This window comes from Rhipicephalus microplus, chromosome 4 (assembly GCF_043290135.1).
Source record: "Rhipicephalus microplus isolate Deutch F79 chromosome 4, USDA_Rmic, whole genome shotgun sequence".
NCBI classification, from domain to species: domain Eukaryota; kingdom Metazoa; phylum Arthropoda; class Arachnida; order Ixodida; family Ixodidae; genus Rhipicephalus; species Rhipicephalus microplus.
In genome coordinates this window covers 163,172,560-163,178,559 of record NC_134703.1, presented here as the reverse complement: position 1 = coordinate 163,178,559, position 6,000 = coordinate 163,172,560, and the positions used below count along the sequence as shown (strand labels likewise).

The 6,000-nt window shown below is 45.2% G+C and overlaps 1 protein-coding gene across 1 annotated transcript in view; it reads left to right on the top strand.

The window, feature by feature from the left end:
• The first annotated feature begins 3,368 nt into the window (after positions 1-3,368).
• The window catches only part of LOC119171493 (zinc metalloproteinase/disintegrin-like), a 112,664-nt gene continuing 110,032 nt past the window's right edge, over positions 3,369-6,000 (top strand). The window contains exons 1-2 of the mRNA XM_075891999.1: positions 3,369-3,436; positions 3,499-3,629. The gene's annotated coding sequence lies outside the window, so the exon portion shown is untranslated. The remainder of the gene's footprint in view (positions 3,437-3,498; positions 3,630-6,000) is intronic.

Sequence of the window (6,000 nt, the reverse complement as noted above, 5' to 3'; positions counted from 1 at the left end):
CTTGGCTGTACTCCACGAACTTCATGACGTTCCTACTGCCGGTCACCTGGGTGTGTCCCGCACATACGACCGGATTCGCCGTCGCTTCTATTGGCCAGGTCTGGCACGGTCCGTCAGAAGATACGTCGCGGCGTGTGAGGAATGTCAGCGCCGCAAAACACCATCGACGCTTCCGGCTGGGCGCCTTCAACCACTCGATATTTCTACGGAACCTTTCTTTCGCGTCGGCTTGGACTTACTCGGCCCTTTTCCTCTGTCTTCTGCTGGCAACAGGTGGATAGCTGTGGCCACAGACTACGCCACACGCTACGCAATCACACGCGCCCTTCCAACAAGTTGCGCCACTGACGTCGCCGATTTTCTTCTACACGACGTGATCTTGCAACATGGTGCTCCACGCCAGCTGCTCACGGACCGAGGCCGCACATTTCTATCGAAAGTCATAGCGGACATCCTACGCTCTTGTGCAACACGCCACAAGCTCACTACGTCGTACCATCCGCAAACAAATGGCCTCACAGAACGCCTGAACCGAACCCTAACTGACATGCTTGCAAAGTACGTTTCCTCAGATCACTCTGACTGGGACATCGCTTTACCATACGTGACATTTGCCTACAATTCTTCGCGCCACGACACGGCTGGTTACTCCCCTTTTTTCTTGCTGTTCGGCCGCGAACCCACATTACCCCTCGATACGACGATTCTGTTACCAGCAGCTCCAACTTCACAATATGCTCTGGACGCCATCAGCCGGGCCGCCCACGCACGCGAAACCGCTCGTGCTCGCCTTCTGACCTCCCAAGCAAACCAACGGCGTCGGTACGACCAACGACACCGCGATGTGCACTTTTCGCCCGGTTCGTTGGTTCTGCTGTGGTCTCCCACCAGGCACGTTGGCCTGTCTGACAAGCTGCTCTCTCGGTACACAGGGCCCTACAGAGTGCTTCGTGAGGTGACTCCCGTCACTTATGAAATCACTCCTGCTGCCTCGCCGTCTTCATCCACCCCTAGGGCCACCGACATCGTACACGTCGCACGCCTGAAGCAGTACCACTCGCCCAATGATCTTGACATCTAGATGCGCCGAGACGGCGCCTTTGCCGACGGGGGTTATGCTACCTGTAGGCTGCCACAAACCATAGTGCGAATGCGCGTGTGCGCCCGACGAGGAAGATGAGGCTCGCTGGCTGCTCGAGCTCGGAGCCAGACTGGCCAGTGCTGCAACCGCTCTTGCAAATATATTTTTCGAATATATTCGCAATACTTTGTCTCGTTACTCACGTAACAATATTACTTCAGAACGCCATTCGAGACAGTTTAAGAAAACATAAATGTTATCTAGAATTGAGAAAAATAGGTAGAGTCACACAGAGATAGTGGCCAGTTGAAAATATACAGTTGGAATGAGCTATGTTAAGCGGATATACGATAGGCATGAAAAAATAAGGTTTTGCAATATCAATCTGTGTGCCGTTTTGCGCTTGACTCTTCGGCGAATTGCACTGTGATGCGTATAACGTATGTTGTAATCATGGCATTTGGCGTTTGCTAAAGTGCTGCTGAAGTAACCTACACCGGGATACTGTGTACCACAAAATCGGGTTGACGAAGCGGCGTTTTCTATTGTTAAAACTATGATATGGTTAACTCGTCCTTCTACTAATGACCCCAGGTGCTGAAGAATACATCACAAAAGGAGAAACACACTATGCTGTGGCGGTCAGTTTTCTTAACTTTTTTTGGTTTTTGTCATGGATCTTTGTCTTCATTCTTATGTTTTCACTCATACTTACTCCGTGATAGAGATGCGCCCGGCATAACAGATAGAAGAAAAAAATTAGATCATCTCCCGGTAATCGGAGCCATGTGTAGCTGTACATGTGTAGATGAAATGAATGCAGTAATGGACTGAAGTTTTCCACTGTATTATGCCAATCGCTGCTAATGAAAAATGAGAGCCAGAAGATTCTGAAATGACACAGAGGGTCGCAGTTCACTTTCATATAACGCGAGCGCTGGGTATTTTAATTTTTCAACTATACGCACAAAAATCTTTCATCAGCACTACTTTAGAGGTCAAGATCTAGTGGGGTGTGTGCGAGGTGTGTTGCGCAGTGCAAGCAGTCATTTTTTTTAAGTCAAAACTCGTTAGCAGACGCTGTCTGCGTCGGTGTTCTGAGGTGAGAGCGGGGGAGCATGGGAGAAACAATAAGGGGGAAGTGACGTGCATGCACAATGAGTATGCCTGAATGGCTCTCGCAGAAAGATAGCAGTTGATTTGTTAGATTATGTCAGCGTATTGCTGGGTGGTTGGTGTTCGTGGGACGGCACTAGCTCTTTTCAGCATGTTTGTGGCCGCCGTACTGTCCTAATACGTCGTCTGTGCCTTAGGAACTGCACAAAGCTTTCTAGCGCGCTCATTATTATCACAGTTATTGGGACTCACATCACATTTGGAGGCCTTTGCTCCAACCTACCGACACAATCATTTGAGGTATGCCTCCCTTATTCATAGCTTAGAACCTAAAGTGGTTGAAACGCATTGTCTGGATACGTTGCTGCTTTTATATAACTGCACCACCGAGGACCTGGATTGTTTATGCTCTTCATAATTAATGTAATGATTGGTGATTAGGTGTGCAACAGTGCCAGAATATCTTAGCAGGCTCAGAAATTGCAAAGCATTGGGGAAGTGGAGCTGTGCGACCTGGTATTCTGGATGTTCACTTGAAGGGATCAAGACACTTTGTTCGGAAGCTGTGAACAAATACCAAAATTTCCCTCGGAGACGCCGTGTGTCCAACCACACTCTATTCCCGCTAGTGTGGCACATCGCACGCTCATTGCTAACACCGTAGCTTAGTGCCAGCTCCTATTTACGCAGCCGAACAGCAGCGTGAAAACGTGCGCTGTCTTAGTGACGAAGTGAATTGCTACCACCGACAGAAGGCAAAAAGGGTGTAGAATGTGTGTTGGCTGCGCCATCTACCACAAGTTTGCCTGAACGGTAACTGCCTCACGTTCCTTGATGACTGAGGCCTTCAGTTCGAGATCGTAATGATTAAGTGTTCTCACACGACAGAATTCTATAACGACTAGGGACAGCGCGGAGATTGTTCTAGCAAGCATTTATGCATGCACAAATCAATAATTCATGCCGTTAAAAAGCCTATAGTGTGCATCAAGGGTAGTATGATTACCTGATGTTATACGCTCGGGACAAAATTATTATAATCACATTCTCATGCAAGCAAAACAAACCTGTCTCTTTGAGAATACGTGAACGATTGCCAAGGTAGAATAATTTTTTCATGGCGTGCCTAGACGATATGAATATAACCAAGCCGACTCTTTCCGGTAGGTTAGCAAAATTTTGCAAAAGCTTCGTCGCCCTGGCACATTAATTATCAAAGGCACCAGCTATACAGAGAAGGTAAGTTTTCTATACGGTGGTCAAACACTCGAAAATCTCTTCTAACAACATGCATATTCCAGAATAAAGAACCGTACATCAAGTTGCTAAAAGACAATGATTTTTTCTGCCAAGAAAGTCTCAGGAAGGCTTCTATATTTGTGGACCACAGAAACATCAACATAGACAATGACGTGGTGTTTGTTGTTAGTGGGTAAGTGAGCATGCAGCAAGCATCATTTTGAAAAGTTGATAGATGAAACAAAAGCTTTATTAAATCTGAAAAATAGGTGACTTTTTCGATTTCCCACAGGAAGCCCGATGATAATTATTTTTTACTTTAGCATTACACAATACAGCTATTTATGTGTCATAAAATTCAACATGAAGTGATGTTAGCACTTCGTAAAGGCATTTTAAGCACACTGCCGTTATAACGCTTTGAGCCACGTTTCCCCTTAGCCGAAGTTATACATCATGGAGTTTAAACTATTTCAAAAAAAGAACAGCGAGCTTTTCTTCAACGCATTTTTTTCGAATGTAGGTTTTATATATTTCTTTTAGCCATGTACGAAACCCGAAATCCGTTTATACTTCATTATTTACAGTAACCTGATGATTTATAAAGGAAGTCTTCAAAATGTGCCGCTCCCATTAGAATACCTACAAAGTGTCGTGACAGATTGTGGTCACACCAGTGGACCAACGGAACGCCGCTGGTAGTTATTGGTAACATCGCTCTAATGACTGTGGAGCAGCATTCCCTGATCGCTAAAGCTTCCATGGCTTTAGTTTCGTTGGTGGCCCAAAGTCCACCATGCAAAGCAAAGGGTGGCCGCTGCCACACGTCCTGCGGGCTGAATAATAGACAGCGTATTTCCGAAACGGTTACATACGCTGAACAGCCGATGTAATTGCATTGTCGTGATTGTGACGATGGCTTGAAACTTGCTGTAGCAACCACTGTAAAGCTTTTGAGTGTTGCCTATTGTTGGAGATCCTCTCCCTGTAAGCATAGTCACTGAACTCTTGAGCACCATGTGTGGCGTAGCACTACCGTACGTTTTCATTATTTGACGACGCAAGCGATTCCGCGCCACAATTTCTTTCTAACTCATGCATAATACTTGCGAATGAATTCATAGCCGCCGCCACTTTGGCCAACAATATACTCCCCACACCACTATATGGCCAGCCTCTAGGAGCGCAATGCAATAAAGAAACGCCAGGCCTGCGTGGAAAGCACAGCTCAGCCACAGCAAAAGCTAGAAGAGTGGCCTTTCAGAGCCTTTCAAAACACTCGTTCTTGTTCTTGACGCCCAGAAGATCTTGGCTCATACCCACAAGGAGGATTGGCCACACTGTATCTTATAATGTAAACTTTTTACATAATGCTTTCTAAAAGAGAGAAATCAGATAAGAGCGATAATAGCGTTTTAAAAAAACAGGTGAAAATGGCAAAAGTATTCGATAAAACAAAATATATAAAATTAGTAAAAAAGAAGAACACTCATTGGGAAACTACTACAAGTACACTTGCTTGATATCCACCTGGGCATTAATATTAAAAGTTTTTTGGGTAGTATAGGCCAGCAGTCGATATGCTATTTTTTGTCATTCTTGTTAGGAGCGTGGCAACCACTGAACACTTTCGAGGAATTTTTCGTGCCAATTATTTATGCATAAGGGTATAATTGACTCTTTTCGGAGGGTTCTGATCCTCTAGGTGGGTCCGATTTGGGGCGTTCTGGGAGAGTCTCCTCAGCCTCTCGGGAAGTGTGAAAGGACTATTTTGCCAAGTATCACACTACGTTTTGTGAAGGACTCAGGCGACTCTTGCTGTTTGCGCTCCTACGTGGTTCAAGCCTCTCTAGCTACTCGATTGATCGGTGCTCTACCTTTCCACGACTACTGCTAAAAATAGTTAAGTATTCATTTCCATATACTCCAATAATACTTGTGGGGGTGCTCAGCAACTGTAAAAAATAGTTCAACTTTGGCATTACTTTAAGAAAGCTCTTCAAGACAACACACTATTTCTAGCAGAGTAATACAAAAAGGGCGAAATGATGGTCTTTGAATAATGATCAGGCAGATGAAATATTTCTCGTTCACATGCTTGACTCAGTATAGCGAACCACAGTGTGCATGATGCACACAGTGTCAAGTCGTCCAAAAAAAAAGTTGCTGATATCAGCATTGTGTTTTCAAATATATTCCATATTATTACAAATAAATCAAAAGTGATGACGGCTGGAGAAATAACACGTGTGGCTTGCTATGTTGTCGCTCCTGTTCAGCGTGAGCACTGATGAAAAAAACGCCAGGCCTGCGTGGAAGGCGCAGCCCAGTCACAGGGAAAGCTAGAAGAGTGGCCTTTAAGAGCCTTTTTCTAAGCACTCATTGGGTAACTGCGGCAAGCATACTTGCTTGATGCCCACTACGGCGTTATTAATAAAATATTTAGGGCAGTATATCGGCATTCGCTTTGCTATATTTCGTCATTCGTCTGAAAAGCGAGGTATCCGCTAAACTATTGGGAGAAATTTTGTGCCGATTGTTCATCCTGTGGCTGACGACGATAA